The sequence below is a fragment of the Pseudorasbora parva genome, chromosome 5 (assembly GCF_024679245.1).
Source record: "Pseudorasbora parva isolate DD20220531a chromosome 5, ASM2467924v1, whole genome shotgun sequence".
Lineage (NCBI taxonomy): Eukaryota > Metazoa > Chordata > Actinopteri > Cypriniformes > Gobionidae > Pseudorasbora > Pseudorasbora parva.
The window spans coordinates 4,291,947-4,309,520 of NC_090176.1; the positions used below are offsets into that span (position 1 = coordinate 4,291,947).

General features: G+C 50.4%; 14 non-coding genes across 14 annotated transcripts; all 14 read left to right on the forward strand.

The window, feature by feature from the left end:
- Positions 1 to 963: 963 nt before the first annotated feature.
- On the forward strand, positions 964 to 1,036 carry trnav-aac (transfer RNA valine (anticodon AAC)). The gene has a single exon. It is a non-coding gene; the product is annotated as a tRNA-Val (tRNA).
- Positions 1,037 to 1,159: 123 nt separating this feature from the next.
- trnav-cac (transfer RNA valine (anticodon CAC)) lies at positions 1,160 to 1,232 on the forward strand. The gene has a single exon. It is a non-coding gene; the product is annotated as a tRNA-Val (tRNA).
- Positions 1,233 to 1,471: 239 nt separating this feature from the next.
- Positions 1,472 to 1,544, forward strand: trnav-aac (transfer RNA valine (anticodon AAC)). Its single transcript has one exon. It is a non-coding gene; the product is annotated as a tRNA-Val (tRNA).
- Positions 1,545 to 1,665: 121 nt separating this feature from the next.
- On the forward strand, positions 1,666 to 1,738 carry trnav-cac (transfer RNA valine (anticodon CAC)). Its single transcript has one exon. It is a non-coding gene; the product is annotated as a tRNA-Val (tRNA).
- A 232-nt stretch (positions 1,739 to 1,970) lies between these two features.
- On the forward strand, positions 1,971 to 2,043 carry trnav-uac (transfer RNA valine (anticodon UAC)). The gene has a single exon. It is a non-coding gene; the product is annotated as a tRNA-Val (tRNA).
- Positions 2,044 to 2,283: 240 nt separating this feature from the next.
- On the forward strand, positions 2,284 to 2,356 carry trnav-aac (transfer RNA valine (anticodon AAC)). The gene has a single exon. It is a non-coding gene; the product is annotated as a tRNA-Val (tRNA).
- A 123-nt stretch (positions 2,357 to 2,479) lies between these two features.
- On the forward strand, positions 2,480 to 2,552 carry trnav-cac (transfer RNA valine (anticodon CAC)). The gene has a single exon. It is a non-coding gene; the product is annotated as a tRNA-Val (tRNA).
- A 1,051-nt stretch (positions 2,553 to 3,603) lies between these two features.
- trnav-aac (transfer RNA valine (anticodon AAC)) lies at positions 3,604 to 3,676 on the forward strand. The gene has a single exon. It is a non-coding gene; the product is annotated as a tRNA-Val (tRNA).
- A 123-nt stretch (positions 3,677 to 3,799) lies between these two features.
- Positions 3,800 to 3,872, forward strand: trnav-cac (transfer RNA valine (anticodon CAC)). Its single transcript has one exon. It is a non-coding gene; the product is annotated as a tRNA-Val (tRNA).
- Positions 3,873 to 4,111: 239 nt separating this feature from the next.
- Positions 4,112 to 4,184, forward strand: trnav-aac (transfer RNA valine (anticodon AAC)). Its single transcript has one exon. It is a non-coding gene; the product is annotated as a tRNA-Val (tRNA).
- Positions 4,185 to 4,305: 121 nt separating this feature from the next.
- trnav-cac (transfer RNA valine (anticodon CAC)) lies at positions 4,306 to 4,378 on the forward strand. The gene has a single exon. It is a non-coding gene; the product is annotated as a tRNA-Val (tRNA).
- Positions 4,379 to 4,609: 231 nt separating this feature from the next.
- Positions 4,610 to 4,682, forward strand: trnav-uac (transfer RNA valine (anticodon UAC)). Its single transcript has one exon. It is a non-coding gene; the product is annotated as a tRNA-Val (tRNA).
- Positions 4,683 to 4,922: 240 nt separating this feature from the next.
- Positions 4,923 to 4,995, forward strand: trnav-aac (transfer RNA valine (anticodon AAC)). Its single transcript has one exon. It is a non-coding gene; the product is annotated as a tRNA-Val (tRNA).
- An 11,780-nt stretch (positions 4,996 to 16,775) lies between these two features.
- Positions 16,776 to 16,848, forward strand: trnav-cac (transfer RNA valine (anticodon CAC)). Its single transcript has one exon. It is a non-coding gene; the product is annotated as a tRNA-Val (tRNA).
- Positions 16,849 to 17,574: the final 726 nt, after the last annotated feature.

Consider the following 17,574-nt stretch of genomic DNA (forward strand, 5'->3'; position numbering starts at 1 on the left):
AGGCAATCATACTAAGGACCTCAAGTCAGACTGCCATGATGAATTAGCTCTGTCCTGTTGTTTGTGGAATCTACACAGACTGACACTCTGCTTGCAGTGCATATTATTGGATGAACCTGTCTTGGAAAAAGACCACTCAACCCAAAGTGAAGTTTCTGTAGTGTAGTGGTTATCACGTTCGCCTAACACGCGAAAGGTCCTCGGTTCCAAACCGAGCAGAAACAGCGACCAACTTTTGACAGAAAGTATGAATTGTTTGCAACGCCAAGAGTATCTATCTCCCTTTTACGTTATACACATTTTAATTTGTGAGTCTGAAGATTTTCTTCTGCTTCCTGAAGACAGGTTTCCATAGTGTAGTGGTTATCACGTTCGCCTCACACGCGAAAGGTCCCCAGTTCGAAACTGGGTAGAAACAACTTGAGCAATTTTTACTATATGTGCTGAAATGGCTCTAAGGTAAGTGGATATCCAGCTACAAAGGCTAAAAGCTATTTGAAGGCAATCATACTAAGGATCTCAAGCCAGACTCCAATGGTGAATTATCTCTGTTCTGTTGTTTGTGGAATCTACACAGACTGACACTCTGCTTGCGGTGCAGATTATGGGATGAACCTGTCTTGGAAAAAGGCCACTAAACTCACTGTGAGGTTTCTCTAGTGTAGTGTTTATCACGTTCGCTTTACACGCGAAAGGTCCCCAGTTCGAAACTGGGCAGAAACAAATTGAGTGTTTTTTAACTAAACATGCTGAAATGGATCTCCGGCAAGCGCATTTCCACACTACAAAGGCTCCAATTTCAAGCTAGTTGAAGGCAATCGTGCTAAGGATCTCAAGACAGACTACCAAGCCCAATGAGCACTTTCCTGTTGCTTGTGGAATTTACACAGACCAACACTCTGATTGCAGGGCAGATTATGGGATGAACCTGTCTTGGAAAAAGGCAATTAAGCTCAACATGAGGTTTCTGTAGTGTAGTGGTTATCACGTTCGCCTAACACGCGAAAGGTCCTCGGTTCGAAACCGAGCAGAAACAGCGGTCAGCTTTTGACAGAAAGTATAGATTGTTTGCGACGCTAAGAGTATTTAGCTCTCTTTTACATTATACGTTTTTTAAAATTCGTGATTCGCAAGACTTCCTTATGCTACCTCAAGACAGGTTTCCATAGTGTAGTGGTTATCACGTTCGCCTCACACGCGAAAGGTCCCCAGTTCGAAACTGGGTGGAAACATCTTGAGTAATTTTTACTATATGTGCTGAAATGGCTCTCAGGTTAGTGGATTTCCATGCTACAAAGGCTGTAATTTCAAGCTATTTGGAGGCAATCATACAAAGGACCTCAAGTCAGACTGCCATGATGAATTAGCTCTGTCCTGTTGTTTGTGGAATCTACACAGACTGACACTCTGCTTGCAGTGCATATTATTGGATGAACCTGTGTTGGAAAAAGACCACTCAACCCAAAGTGAAGTTTCTGTAGTGTAGTGGTTATCACGTTCGCCTAACACGCGAAAGGTCCTCGGTTCGAAACCGAGCAGAAACAGCGACCAACTTTTGACAGAAAGTATGAATTGTTTGCAACGCCAAGAGTATCTATCTCCCTTTTACATTATACACATTTTAATTTGTGAGTCTGAAGATTTTCTTCTGCTTCCTGAAGACAGGTTTCCATAGTGTAGTGGTTATCACGTTCGCCTCACACGCGAAAGGTCCCCAGTTCGAAACTGGGTGGAAACAACTTGAGCAATTTTTACTATATGTGCTGAAATGGCTCTAAGGTAAGTGGATATCCAGCTACAAAGGCTAAAAGCTATTTGAAGGCAATCATACTAAGGATCTCAAGCCAGACTCCAATGGTGAATTATCTCTGTTCTGTTGTTTGTGGAATCTACACAGACTGACACTCTGCTTGCGGTGCAGATTATGGGATGAACCTGTCTTGGAAAAAGGCCACTAAACTCACTGTGAGGTTTCTGTAGTGTAGTGGTTATCACGTTCGCTTTACACGCGAAAGGTCCCCAGTTCGAAACTGGGCAGAAACAAATTGAGTGTTTTTTAACTAAACATGCTGAAATGGATCTCCGGCAAGCGCATTTCCACACTACAAAGGCTCCAATTTCAAGCTAGTTGAAGGCAATCGTGCTAAGGATCTCAAGACAGACTACCAAGCCCAATGAGCACTTTCCTGTTGCTTGTGGAATTTACACAGACCAACACTCTGATTGCAGGGCAGATTATGGGATGAACCTGTCTTGGAAAAAGGCAATTAAGCTCACCATGAGGTTTCTGTAGTGTAGTGGTTATCACGTTCGCCTAACACGCGAAAGGTCCTCGGTTCGAAACCGAGCAGAAACAGCGGTCAGCTTTTGACAGAAAGTATAGATTGTTTGCGACGCTAAGAGTATTTAGCTCTCTTTTACATTATACGTTTTTTAAAATTCGTGATTCGCAAGACTTCCTTATGCTACCTCCAGACAGGTTTCCATAGTGTAGTGGTTATCACGTTCGCCTCACACGCGAAAGGTCCCCAGTTCGAAACTGGGTGGAAACATCTTGAGTAATTTTTACTATATGTGCTGAAATGGCTCTCAGGTTAGTGGATTTCCATGCTACAAAGGCTATAATTTCAAGCTATTTGGAGGCAATCATACTAAGGACCTCAAGTCAGACTGCCATGATGAATTAGCTCTGTCCTGTTGTTTGTGGAATCTACACAGACTGACACTCTGCTTGCAGTGCATATTATTGGATGAACCTGTCTTGGAAAAAGACCACTCAACCCAAAGTGAAGTTTCTGTAGTGTAGTGGTTATCACGTTCGCCTAACACGCGAAAGGTCCTCGGTTCCAAACCGAGCAGAAACAGCGACCAACTTTTGACAGAAAGTATGAATTGTTTGCAACGCCAAGAGTATCTATCTCCCTTTTACGTTATACACATTTTAATTTGTGAGTCTGAAGATTTTCTTCTGCTTCCTGAAGACAGGTTTCCATAGTGTAGTGGTTATCACGTTCGCCTCACACGCGAAAGGTCCCCAGTTCGAAACTGGGTAGAAACAACTTGAGCAATTTTTACTATATGTGCTGAAATGGCTCTAAGGTAAGTGGATATCCAGCTACAAAGGCTAAAAGCTATTTGAAGGCAATCATACTAAGGATCTCAAGCCAGACTCCAATGGTGAATTATCTCTGTTCTGTTGTTTGTGGAATCTACACAGACTGACACTCTGCTTGCGGTGCAGATTATGGGATGAACCTGTCTTGGAAAAAGGCCACTAAACTCACTGTGAGGTTTCTCTAGTGTAGTGTTTATCACGTTCGCTTTACACGCGAAAGGTCCCCAGTTCGAAACTGGGCAGAAACAAATTGAGTGTTTTTTAACTAAACATGCTGAAATGGATCTCCGGCAAGCGCATTTCCACACTACAAAGGCTCCAATTTCAAGCTAGTTGAAGGCAATCGTGCTAAGGATCTCAAGACAGACTACCAAGCCCAATGAGCACTTTCCTGTTGCTTGTGGAATTTACACAGACCAACACTCTGATTGCAGGGCAGATTATGGGATGAACCTGTCTTGGAAAAAGGCAATTAAGCTCAACATGAGGTTTCTGTAGTGTAGTGGTTATCACGTTCGCCTAACACGCGAAAGGTCCTCGGTTCGAAACCGAGCAGAAACAGCGGTCAGCTTTTGACAGAAAGTATAGATTGTTTGCGACGCTAAGAGTATTTAGCTCTCTTTTACATTATACGTTTTTTAAAATTCGTGATTCGCAAGACTTCCTTATGCTACCTCAAGACAGGTTTCCATAGTGTAGTGGTTATCACGTTCGCCTCACACGCGAAAGGTCCCCAGTTCGAAACTGGGTGGAAACATCTTGAGTAATTTTTACTATATGTGCTGAAATGGCTCTCAGGTTAGTGGATTTCCATGCTACAAAGGCTGTAATTTCAAGCTATTTGGAGGCAATCATACAAAGGACCTCAAGTCAGACTGCCATGATGAATTAGCTCTGTCCTGTTGTTTGTGGAATCTACACAGACTGACACTCTGCTTGCAGTGCATATTATTGGATGAACCTGTGTTGGAAAAAGACCACTCAACCCAAAGTGAAGTTTCTGTAGTGTAGTGGTTATCACGTTCGCCTAACACGCGAAAGGTCCTCGGTTCGAAACCGAGCAGAAACAGCGACCAACTTTTGACAGAAAGTATGAATTGTTTGCAACGCCAAGAGTATCTATCTCCCTTTTACATTATACACATTTTAATTTGTGAGTCTGAAGATTTTCTTCTGCTTCCTGAAGACAGGTTTCCATAGTGTAGTGGTTATCACGTTCGCCTCACACGCGAAAGGTCCCCAGTTCGAAACTGGGTGGAAACAACTTGAGCAATTTTTACTATATGTGCTGAAATGGCTCTAAGGTAAGTGGATATCCAGCTAAAAGGCTAAAAGCTATTTGAAGGCAATCATACTAAGGATCTCAAGCCAGACTCCAATGGTGAATTATCTCTGTTCTGTTGTTTGTGGAATCTACACAGACTGACACTCTGCTTGCGGTGCAGATTATGGGATGAACCTGTCTTGGAAAAAGGCCACTAAACTCACTGTGAGGTTTCTGTAGTGTAGTGGTTATCACGTTCGCTTTACACGCGAAAGGTCCCCAGTTCGAAACTGGGCAGAAACAAATTGAGTGTTTTTTAACTAAACATGCTGAAATGGATCTCCGGCAAGCGCATTTCCACACTACAAAGGCTCCAATTTCAAGCTAGTTGAAGGCAATCGTGCTAAGGATCTCAAGACAGACTACCAAGCCCAATGAGCACTTTCCTGTTGCTTGTGGAATTTACACAGACCAACACTCTGATTGCAGGGCAGATTATGGGATGAACCTGTCTTGGAAAAAGGCAATTAAGCTCACCATGAGGTTTCTGTAGTGTAGTGGTTATCACGTTCGCCTAACACGCGAAAGGTCCTCGGTTCGAAACCGAGCAGAAACAGCGGTCAGCTTTTGACAGAAAGTATAGATTGTTTGCGACGCTAAGAGTATTTAGCTCTCTTTTACATTATACGTTTTTTAAAATTCGTGATTCGCAAGACTTCCTTATGCTACCTCCAGGTAGTCCCGACAGCTCAGAGCGCTGCCGAAAGTGTCCGGACCGTCAACGGGGAGCGGGGTCGCGGACGCGGGGTCGCGGTCGCTGCGCGCCGGTCAGCGGAAATTTTTGGGGGGGCGGCCGACGCGCTCCGCCGGCCCTCCCTGACCGGCCGAAGCGGCCAGGCCAGGTCCGGCGCCCCTGACCCCGCCGGGGGTCGGACGGGAGCGCCCCCTAGTTTGAGGGCCCCAGATGCAATACCGCCTTCGCCCAGGGTGTGGCTGAACACACCGTCCCAGTCCCGTATTACTCCCAGGGGGCTTCTACGCCATTCGTATAATTCGGGTTCGGACGTTTCTCGATTACCCCTTTGTTCCGGACCTTGCTGACCGCTCCTAGGCCACGCCCCCGTCCCACGGACCCGTTATTCGCCCGATTACCCGCTATTCCGGGCCAGTGATCAGGTGACCCCCTGACCGCTCCTAAGCCACGCCCCCTCCCACGGGACCACTATTTGACCGATTACCCACTATATTGGTCGAATGATCAGGTGACCCTCCCTGACCGCTCCTAAGCCACGCCCCCATCCCACGGAACCACTATTTGACCGATTACCCGCTAAATTGGTCAAATGATCAGGTGACCCCCCCTGACCGCTCCCAGGCCACGCCCCCATCCCACGGAACCGTTATTTGACCGATTACCCGCTATTTTTACGCGTCGCTCCCGTTCGGAGACGAAAGGTCGTGGGGACCCGGGACTCGGGATTCCGGCTCTCGGGGGGGCCCCGTCACGGGCCCCCGAAGTGCAAATCTCTACGGCGGTGTGATTTCTTTTTACAATAAGAGGGGGGGGCGGCGGCACCTTTCCAGCAAGACCCCAGCGCCCCCTATAGGAACCCAAAGTTTCGAGCTTCTAGCGCCCCCACAGGCCGAGACACGGGGCCCAACAGAAAAGGGTGCACTTCAGAAGGAAGAGTCCCAGAGGCTTGTGACTCTGAGGTCCGAGAGGGCCCCTAAAGTCCCCGCACCACTCCTAAGGACGAGCCGCTGGGACCTTCCTTTGCCGAGATAGAGGCCCTTTTGTCCAAAAGTCCCTTACGTATAATTGGGATTATCTCGGAAGGAGAGCCGAATTTGAGCTCCAAACTCCGGGCAATGGGAGGGCTCTGGGGGCCCCTTCTAACCCCACCGTCCCCAGCTCTGGGAGCCTCCGGTTTCCGAGATACGGTCACTTCCGGTCCAGCTTTGAGGGGCCGTTTCTCAGAAACAAAACCGAGTTGGAGCTCCAAATTTATGGTGCTGGGAGAATCCCTAGGGGGCCTTCCAACCCCATCGTCCCCAGCTCCTGGGACCTTCGGTTTCCGAGATACGGTCACTTCCGGTCCAGGTTTGAGGGGTCGTTTCTCGGAAACCAAACCGAGTTGGAGCTCCAAATTTCTGGTGCTGGGAGAAGCCCTAGGGGCCCTTCCAACCCCACCGTCCCCAGCTCCCAGGACCACTGCTTTCACGAGAAATAAGGCCAAGAATCCACATTTTTAACCGCCCATTACTCCCGAACCACGGGGCCCAGGATCTCAGGGGTAGGCTTGGTTGACACGGGGAGGGCTGCAGATTTTCAACAAGTCCCCACACGAGCATCGGGGCCTCTGCGTTCCCGAACGGGAGTCGAAAACACAAAGACGTACAGATTCCCAATTACGTAATGGCTGCCAAATAACTGACTCCAGGTCATAGTGTTCATAGATGATATTTCACATTTAATATACATTTTTATGGATGAAAACACCTCTACTGTACAGGGCACACTCAAACAAACACACTCATCTAACTTTCAGGTGATTTGAGTGCTTAATTAGCATAGAAAAGGCAGTCCCGTGGACCGGTTATTTGGGGCCACAGCATAAATTTGAAAATGGATGTTTTTATGTTCGGGGCTCCCGTTCAGCTATGGAAGGCTCCAGGGCCCCCAAACCAACGCTCCTCTCTACGTCACAGCACCCCCTATCTGAATCCAAAGTTCCAAGAAGATTGGAGAAACTTGAAAATTTCCCTCCAAAAAACACAAAGGGGTATGCCTTATAGATTTTTTGGGGTGGAAAATCAAGTTTCTCTGATCTTCTCGGAACTCTGGATTCAGATAGGTGCCGCTGAGACGTAGATAGGAACGCAAGCCTGGTGGCCCTAGGGCCTTCTGGGGCCGAACGGGAGTTGAAAACACAAAGACGTACAGATTCCCAATTACGTAATGGCCGTCAAATAACTGACTCCAGGTCTCAGTGTTTATGGGTGATATTTCACATTTAATATACATTTTATGGATGAAAACACCTCTACTGTACAGGGCACACTCAAACAAACACCCTCATCTAACTTTTAGGTGATTTGAGTGCTTAATTTGCATAGAAAAGGCAGTCCCGCTGACTGGTTATTTGGGGCCACAGCATAAATTTGAAAATGGACGTTTTTATGTTCGGGGCTCCCGTTCAGCTATGGAATGCTCCAGGGCCCCCAAACCAACGCTCCTCTCTACGTCACAGCACCCCCTATCGGAATCCAAAGTTCCAAGAAGAATGGAGAAACTTGAAAATTTCCCTCCAAAAAACACAAAGGGGTATGTATGCCTTATAGATTTTTTGGGGTGGAAAATCAAGTTTCTCTGATCTTCTCGGAACTCTGGATTCCGACAGGGGCCGCTGAGACGTAGATAGGAACGCAAGCCTGGTGGCCCTAGGGCCATCTGGGGCCGAACGGGAGTCAAAAACACAAAGACGTACAGATTCCCAATTACATAATGGCCGACAAATAACTGACTCCAGGTCATAGTGTTCATAGGTGATATTTCACATTTAATATACATTTTTATGGATGAAAACACCTCTACTGATCAGGGCACACTCAAACAAACACACTCATCTAACTTTCAGGTGATTTGAGTGCCTCATTTGCATAGAAAAGGCAGGCCCGTGGACCAGTTATTTGGGGGCCTCTACATAAATGAGAGCAGGTATGTTTTGGGGTTTCCTGGTCCCGTTCGTAGCGGGAGAACCCGGATGACTTCAAAATTGCACTGCTATATTCACAAAATAGCTGAAATCTTGGCTTTACGCTGAAATCATTACGCTATACCTATTTCAGGCAGTATTCCTATTTTTTGGTTCCATAAACATTAATATGGGCCAAAGTAAAAGTTAATGAAACATAAAATGCTATCCTTGAATCCAAGCTTTCACAGCAAGTTTTCTGGTGAGACCAGGTAAAAATACTGCCCAGGTGATGCGCTCTTACCCTGGTCTCACCCAAAAAAAAACAGGCCCATTTGCCTCATAGGTCTATTTGATCCCTGTTTTCTCAGGCTGAAAACACCTCTACTGTACAGGGCACACTCAAACAAACACCCTCATCTAACTTTTAGGTGATTTGAGTGCTTCATTTGCATAGAAAAGGCAGTCCCATTTTGGCCAATTCTTGGGGTTGATTTTACCACATATGGTAAAGCATGACAGTATCCAGAACTTGCATGATTTCTAACTCCCGACCCGGGAGGCCCTTGACCTGGGGGGCGGGCTCGTTCGACACAGGGTGAGACCCCAGCGCCCCCTATAGGAACCCAAAGTTTCGAGCTTCTAGCGCCCCCACAGGCCGAGACACGGGGCCCAACAGGAAAGGGTGCGCTTCAGAACGAAGAGTCCCAGAGGCTTGTGACTCTGGGGCCCCAGAGGGCCCCTGAAGACCCCGCACCACCCCTAAGGACGAGCCGCTGGGACCTTTCCTTACCGAGATAGAGGCCTTTTTGTCCAAAAGTCCCTTATGTATAACCTGGATTATCTCGGAAGGCAAGCCGAGTTTGAGCTCCAAACTCCGGGCTCTGGATGGTCTCTGGGGGCACCCTCTATCCCCACCGTCCCCAGCTTCTGGGGCCTCCGGTTTCCGAGATACGGTCACTTCCGGTCCAGCTTTGAAGGGCCGTTTCTCAGAAACCAAACCGATTTGGAGCTCCATATTTCTGGTGCTAGGAGAAGGCCTAGGGGCCCTTCCAAGCCCACCGTCCCTAGCTCCTGGGACCTTCGGTTTCCGAGATACGGTCACTTCCGGTCTAGCTTTGAGGGGCCGTTTCTCGGAAACCAAACCGAGTTGGAGCTCCAAATTTCGGGTGCTGGGAGAAGGCCTAGGGGCCCTTCCAACCCCACCATCCCCAGCTCCCGGGACCACTGCGTTCACGAGAAATAAGGTCAAGAATCCACATTTTTAACCGTCCGTTACTCCCAAACCCCGGGGCCCAGGAACTCACATTAATTAATATGGGCCAAAGTAAAAGCTAATGAAACATAAAATGCTATCCCTGAATCCAAGCTTTCACAGCAAGTTTTCTGGTGAGACCAGGTAAAAATACTGCCCAGGTGATGCGCTCTTACCCTGGTCTCACCCAAAAAAAAACAGGCCCATTTGCCTCATAGGTTTATTTGATCCCTGTTTTCTCAGGCTGAAAACACCTCTACTGTACAGGGCACACTAAAATAAACACCCTCATCTAACTTTTAGGTGATTTGAGTGCTTAATTTGCATAGAAAAGGCAGTCCCGTGGACCCGTTATTTGGGGCAACAGCATAAATTTGAAAATGGACGTTTTTATGTTCGGGGCTCCCGTTCAGCTATGGAAGGCTCCAGGGCCCTCAAACCAACGCTCCTCTCTACGTCACAGCACCCCCTATCGAAATCCAAAGTTCATAGAAGAATGGAGAAACTTGAAAATTTCCCTCCAAAAAACACAAAGGGGTATGTATGCCTTATAGATTTTTTGGGGTGGAAAATCAAGTTTCTCTGATCTTCTCGGAACTCTGGATTCAGATAGAGGCCACTGAGACGTAGATAGGAACGCAAGCCAGGTGGCCCTAGGGCCTTCTGGGGCCGAACGGGAGTTGAAAACACAAAGACGTACAGATTCCCAATTACGTAATGGCCGTCAAATAACTGACTCCAGGTCATAGTGTTCATAGGTGATATTTAGCATTTAATATACATTTTTATGGATGAAAACACCTCTACTGATCAGGGCACACTCAAACAAACACACTCATCTAACTTTCAGGTTATTTGAGTGCCTCATTTGCATAGAAAAGGCAGGCCCGTGGACCAGTTATTTGGGGGCCTCTACATAAATGAGAGCAGGTATGTTTTGGGGTTTCCTGGTCCCGTTCGTAGCGGGAGAACCCGGATGACTTCAAAATTGCACTGCTATATTCACAAAATAGCTGAAATCTTGGCTTTACGCTGAAATCATTACGCTATACCTATTTCAGGCAGTATTCCTATTTTTTGGTTCCATAAACATTAATATGGGCCAAAGTAAAAGCTAATGAAACATAAAATGCTATCCCTGAATCCAAGCTTTCACAGCAAGTTTTCTGGTGAGACCAGGTAAAAATACTGCCCAGGTGATGCGCTCTTACCCTGGTCTCACCCAAAAAAAAAAACAGGCCCATTTGCCTCATAGGTCTATTTGATCCCTGTTTTCTCAGGCTGAAAACACCTCTACTGTACAGGGCACACTCAAACAAACACCCTCATCTAACTTTTAGGTGATTTGAGTGCTTCATTTGCATAGAAAAGGCAGTCCCATTTTGGCCAATTCTTGGGGTTGATTTTACCACATATGGTAAAGCATGGCAGTATCCAGAACTTGCATGATTTCTAGCTCCCGACCCGGGAGGCCCTTGACCTGGGGGGCGGGCTCGTTCGACACAGGGTGAGACCCCAGCGCCCCCTATAGGAACCCAAAGTTTCGAGCTTCTAGCGCCCCCACAGGCCGAGACACGGGGCCCAACAGGAAAGGGTGCGCTTCAGAACGAAGAGTCCCAGAGGCTTGTGACTCTGGGGCCCCAGAGGGCCCATGAAGACCCCGCACCACCCCTAAGGACGAGCCGCTGGGACCTTTCCTTACCGAGATAGAGGCCTTTTTGTCCAAAAGTCCCTTATGTATAACCTGGATTATCTCGGAAGGCAAGCCGAGTTTGAGCTCCAAACTCCGGGCTCTGGAAGGACTCTGGGGGCACCCTCTATCCCCACTGTCCCCAGCTTCTGGGGCCTCCGGTTTCCGAGATACGGTCACTTCCGGTCCAGCTTTGAAGGGCCGTTTCTCAGAAACCAAACCGAGTTGGAGCTCCATATTTCTGGTGCTAGGAGAAGGCCTAGGGGCCCTTCCAACCCCACCGTCCCTAGCTCCTGGGACCTTCGGTTTCCGAGATACGGTCACTTCCGGTCTAGCTTTGAGGGGCCGTTTCTCGGAAACCAAACCGAGTTGGAGCTCCAAATTTCGGGTGCTGGGAGAAGGCCTAGGGGCCCTTCCAACCCCACCATCCCCAGCTCCCGGGACCACTGTGTTCACGAGAAATAAGGTCAAGAATCCACATTTTTAACCGTCCGTTACTCCCAAACCCCGGGGCCCAGGAACTCACATTAATTAATATGGGCCAAAGTAAAAGCTAATGAAACATAAAATGCTATCCCTGAATCCAAGCTTTCACAGCAAGTTTTCTGGTGAGACCAGGTAAAAATACTGCCCAGGTGATGCGCTCTTACCCTGGTCTCACCCAAAAAAAAACAGGCCCATTTGCCTCATAGGTTTATTTGATCCCTGTTTTCTCAGGCTGAAAACACCTCTGCTGTACAGGGCACACTCAAACAAACACACTCATCTAACTTTCAGGTTATTTGAGTGCTTCATTTGCATAGAAAAGGCAGTCCCGTGGACCGGTTATTTGGGGCCACAGCATAAATTTGAAAATGGACGTTTTTATGTTCGGGGCTCCCGTTCAGCTATGGAAGGCTCCAGGGCCCTCAAACCAACGCTCCTCTCTATGTCACAGCACCCCCTATCGAAATCCAAAGTTCATAGAAGAATGGAGAAACTTGAAAATTTCCCTCCAAAAAACACAAAGGGGTATGCCTTATAGATTTTTTGGGGTGGAAAATCAAGTTTCTCTGATCTTCTCGGAACTCTGGATTCAGATAGAGGCCACTGAGACGTAGATAGGAACGCAAGCCAGGTGGCCCTAGGGCCTTCTGGGGCCGAACGGGAGTTGAAAACACAAAGACGTACAGATTCCCAATTACGTAATGGCCGTCAAATAACTGACTCCAGGTCATAGTGTTCATAGGTGATATTTAGCATTTAATATACATTTTTATGGATGAAAACACCTCTACTGATCAGGGCACACTCAAACAAACACCCTCATCTAACTTTTAGGTGATTTGAGTGCTTAATTTGCATAGAAAAGGCAGTCCCGTGGACCCGTTATTTGGGGCCACAGCATAAATTTGAAAATGGACGTTTTTATGTTCGGGGCTCCCGTTCAGCTATGGGAGGCTCCAGGGCCCCCAAACCAACGCTCCTCTCTACGTCACAGCACCCCCTATCGGGAACGCAAGCCTGGTGGCCCTAGGGCCTTCTGGGGCCGAACGGGAGTCAAAAACACAAAGATGTACAGATTCCCAATTACGTAATGGCCGTCAAATAACTGACTCCAGGTCTCAGTGTTTATGGGTGATATTTCACATTTAATATACATTTTATGGATGAAAACACCTCTACTGTACAGGGCACACTCAAACAAACACCCTCATCTAACTTTTAGGTGATTTGAGTGCAGCCTCCGGGGCGCCCCCTGGCGGAACGCAAATTTTAACTTCCAAGGGCTCTTGCTCCCGAACCGAGAGACCCAGGAACTCGAGGGTGGGCTCGTTCTTTAGAGGACGCCGAGACCTTTCCAACGACACCTCACACGAGGCCCGGGGCCCATGCGTTCAGGAGAAATAAGGCCGAGAATCCATCATTTTTAACCGCCCGCTACTCCCGAACCGCGGGGCCCAGGAACTCGGGGGAGGGCTCGTTCGTTAGAGGCCCTCGAGTCCTTTCCAACGAGACCTCACACGAGGCCCTGGACCCCTGAGATCGGGAGAAATAAGGCCGAGAATCTACAACTTTAACTTCCCGTGACTCCCGAACCGCGGGGCCCAGGTTCCCGGGGGAGGGTGCGTTCGTTAGAGGGCCTAGAGACCTTTCCAACGAGACCTCACACGAGGCCCGGGGCCCCTGCGTTCGGGAGAAATAAGGCCGAGAATCGACCATTTTTAACCGCCCGTTACTCCCGAACCACGGGGCCCAGGAACTCGGGGGAGGGCTCTTTCGTTAGAGGTCCTCGAGACCTTTCCAACGATACCTCACATGAGGCCCGGGGCCCCTGCGTTTGGGAGAAATAAGGCCAACAATCTAAAACTTTAACCGCCCGTGACTCCGGAACCGTGGGGCCCAGGGCCTCGGGGGAGGGTGCGTTCATTAGAGGCCCTTGAGGCCTTGCCTACACCAGAGATTCAGAGTGTTTTCCCAGAGCATTTCTGAGACTCGAGCCGTAGGCGAAACACAAAAAAGCATGAGCAGGGGCCCCGTATTCTTTTTTGTGCACACTTTTTCACACAAAAAAACACCTCGACCGCACTCGGCGCACTAAGCCGGACGCGTTTCCGTTCCAAAAATGTCCCGAAATTCCTTAATTTGCATAGAAAAGTCGCCGTCCGTTGGACCGCTATTTGACTGCCCCAACATAAATGTGAAAAGGACGTTTTTGCGTTTTCCGCTCCCGTTCGTACCGAAAGGCCCCGAGTCACTAATGCCGTCGAATGCTGGTACGTGGGGTGCTCGGGTACCACGTGTCAAAGTTTCAAATTCCTCGGGTTTTGGGAAGTGCCTTTTAAAAAATCAGCAAAAATATTCACAGAATATTCCAAAAACGTGTGCTCGTTCCCTTTTTTGACCTTTTGACCCCTGAAAGAGGCCGAAGGCCCACCAAACTTTTCCGTCTGACTCGGGGGACCGCGGCGAGAAGAAAAACGTAACCGCCCCCCCGATCGGACCTTCCGAAGCGCCGTCCGCGAAACCGCTATGGCAAACGTATTGGCAAAATAGCCGAGTTGGATTTTGCTACAGGGGTCCCGCGGGCCCAAGATTTCGCACGGTGACTCCTGGGGGCCCCCCGAGCGACATACTAACAGCGCCTGGCTCTAGAGCGGAGGGGGACTAAATTGACCCTTTAACTCCATTTTCTTACAAGGTCCTCTCATTCTCTTGTGACTTCAGAGGCTTTTGAGAGATTTTTAGTTGCAAAGGGCCAACTTTTTCCCAGGAGGACCTAGCTTTTCACGCTTCGGGGCCGTGAGTCGGGGGCCCCGGCAGAGTCGGAATCCTGAAACTCGGGGCGGCGCGACCTTTCGTCGCCGAACGGGAGCCGTCCGTATGCTGATTTAAGCGAGTAGTGCTCTTTTGGGATAGGGTTAGGGTTAGGCCTGAAGGCCCACGAGGTCCTGGCGTTTCACGATTCGGGGACGTGAGCCGGGGGCCCCCGCAGAGTCGCGTTCCGCGATCTCGAGGCGGCGCGACCTTTCGCCTCCGAACGGGAGCCGCTCGAAGCCGGATTTACGCGCGGCCTCTTTTTTTGACCTTTCGACCCCGGGAAGAGGCCGCGGGCCAGTCCGACTATCCCGTCCGACTCGGGGGAACGTGCCGAGAAGGAAAATGGCGCCCCCTGGCCGGTCGGGCCCTACCCAAGCCGTTTTATCGCCGCGCGTCCGGGAGGGCCGTTAATTAACTGAGACGAAGAACGAGCGTCGCTTTTTTGACCTTTTGACCCACGAAAGAGGCCACGTGTCCGCCGGACGTTTCCGTCTGACTCGGGGGATCGCGGCGAGAGGGGAAATGGCGCCCCCTGGCCGGTCGGCCCCTCCGAAGCCGTTTCGTCGCCGATATTCACGACCTCCATTAAGTAACAGAGGGGACGGATTTCGCCGCAAAGTCCCCAGGGCCCCCGTATTTTGCGCGGGGGCTCACGGGGCCCCCCCGAGGGACCTGCCGAAACGGCCGGGCCCTGGCGCCGAGGCGAGTCGTTCCGGGCCGGCTCTGCCTCAAAGCTCTGCCTCGAGGCTCTGTCAATGGCACACAAACAGAGGCCTGTGAATGATTTCGAGCGGGGGAGGGGCGGTTCCACGCGAAGGCCCTAGAGCTTCGCCCTTCGGGGACCTGCGCCGGGGGCCCCTGGGGAGTCTTGACGAGAAATCTCGAGACGCCCCGCCCCTCCCTCCCCGAACGGGGGCCGTCCCGAGCCGCATTTACGGCCGTACCGGGCCAGAGGGATCGCGGCCTCTTTTTTGACCTTTCGACCCCCGGAAGCGTCCGGGGGCCCGACGGACGTTTCCGTCTGACTCGGGGGATCGCGGCGAGAGGGGAAATGGCGCCCCCTGGCCGGTCGGCCCCTCCGAAGCCGTTTCGTCGCCGATATTCACGACCTCCATTAAGTAACAGAGGGGACGGATTTCGCCGCAAAGTCCCCGGGGCCCCCGGATTTTGCACGCCGACTCTCGGGGCCCCCCCGAGCGACACCCCGAAACGGCCTGGCCCTGGCGCCGAGGCGAGTCGTTCCGAGCCACTCTGCCGAGGCTCTGCCTCAAGGCTCTTTCAATGGCACGCAAATAGAGGCCCCTGAATGATTTCGAGCGGGGGAGGGGCGGTCCCACGGGAAGGCCCTAGAGCTTCGCGCTTCGGGGGCGTGCTCCGGGGGCCCCCGGGGAGTCTCCACGTGAAATCTCGAGACGCCACGCCCCTCCGTCCCCGAACGGGGGCCGTCCCGAGCCGCATTTACGGCCATACCGGCCCAGAGGGATCGCGGCCTCTTTTTTGACCTCTCGACCCCCCAAAGCGTCCGGGGGTCCGACGGCCGTCCCCGCCCGACTCGGGGGGCCGCGGCGAGTGGGAAAGAGCCGCCCCCCGGTCCGTGGGCCCTCTCGAAGCGGCGTCCGCGAACCCGCTCCGGCAGGCCCTCTTGCGAAAATGGCATAGAGGGATTTCGCTACGGGGGTCCCGCGGGCCCCAGATTTGGCACCCTGGCACACGGGGGGCCCCCGAACGGCACACCTGGAGGGCGTGGCCCTGGGGCGCAGGGAAAAAATTGGCGACGTCGCAGGGCTCCGCGCCTCGGGGGCCCGAGTCGGGGGCCCCCGGGGGTCCGGGGACCCGAATCTCGGGGAGCCGCGACCTTCCGTGTGCGAACGGGAGCGAATCGAAAATTTAGCGGGATATCGGACGAATAACCGGTCCGTGGGATGGGGGCGTGGCCACACCCGCCCACCCGAGGATTGGTCCAATGGAAAGGCACGGAAATCGAAAATAGTAGGTAATCGGGCAAATAGTCGGTTGGCGGGACCCTGACCTCACCCTCGCTGACCGCTCCGTCAAACCGATAGTCGATCGGACAAATAACGGGCCGGCGGGCAGCGGTCAACCGCGCCCCATCTCTTAACAGGGGATCGGACGTTTAGCGGTCTCGAGGGAGCGACTTACCCCTTTTACCTGTTTGAAGATGAGGAGCGGACGTTTAGTTGGTCCACGGACGGAGGGGGGGTCACCAGTTAGCCCTTGGTCGCCCCCTATCTGCGTCCATACGGGCACTATCCGGGGGAATCAAAGGAGCGGTCAGCGGGAGCTGGGGAAGTACGAAAGGTCATTCGGCGTGGTAATTAACAGAGCAAAGTGATCCGAATGTGCCCTACGGTCCATCCGGGTGATTATTCGCCCTTTGGACAATTAAACGCATGGGGTTTTTTCCGCGAACCCACTATATGTACTTCCTCCAGACAGTTTCCATAGTGTAGTGGTTATCACGTTCGCCTCACACGCGAAAGGTCCCCAGTTCGAAACTGGGTGGAAACATCTTGAGTAATTTTTACTATATGTGCTGAAATGGCTCTCAGGTTAGTGGATTTCCATGCTACAAAGGCTATAATTTCAAGCTATTTGGAGGCAATCATACTAAGGACCTCAAGTCAGACTGCCATGATGAATTAGCTCTGTCCTGTTGTTTGTGGAATCTACACAGACTGACACTCTGCTTGCAGTGCATATTATTGGATGAACCTGTCTTGGAAAAAGACCACTCAACCCAAAGTGAAGTTTCTGTAGTGTAGTGGTTATCACGTTCGCCTAACACGCGAAAGGTCCTCGGTTCCAAACCGAGCAGAAACAGCGACCAACTTTTGACAGAAAGTATGAATTGTTTGCAACGCCAAGAGTATCTATCTCCCTTTTACGTTATACACATTTTAATTTGTGAGTCTGAAGATTTTCTTCTGCTTCCTGAAGACAGGTTTCCATAGTGTAGTGGTTATCACGTTCGCCTCACACGCGAAAGGTCCCCAGTTCGAAACTGGGTAGAAACAACTTGAGCAATTTTTACTATATGTGCTGAAATGGCTCTAAGGTAAGTGGATATCCAGCTACAAAGGCTAAAAGCTATTTGAAGGCAATCATACTAAGGATCTCAAGCCAGACTCCAATGGTGAATTATCTCTGTTCTGTTTTTTGTGGAATCTACACAGACTGACACTCTGCTTGCGGTGCAGATTATGGGATGAACCTGTCTTGGAAAAAGGCCACTAA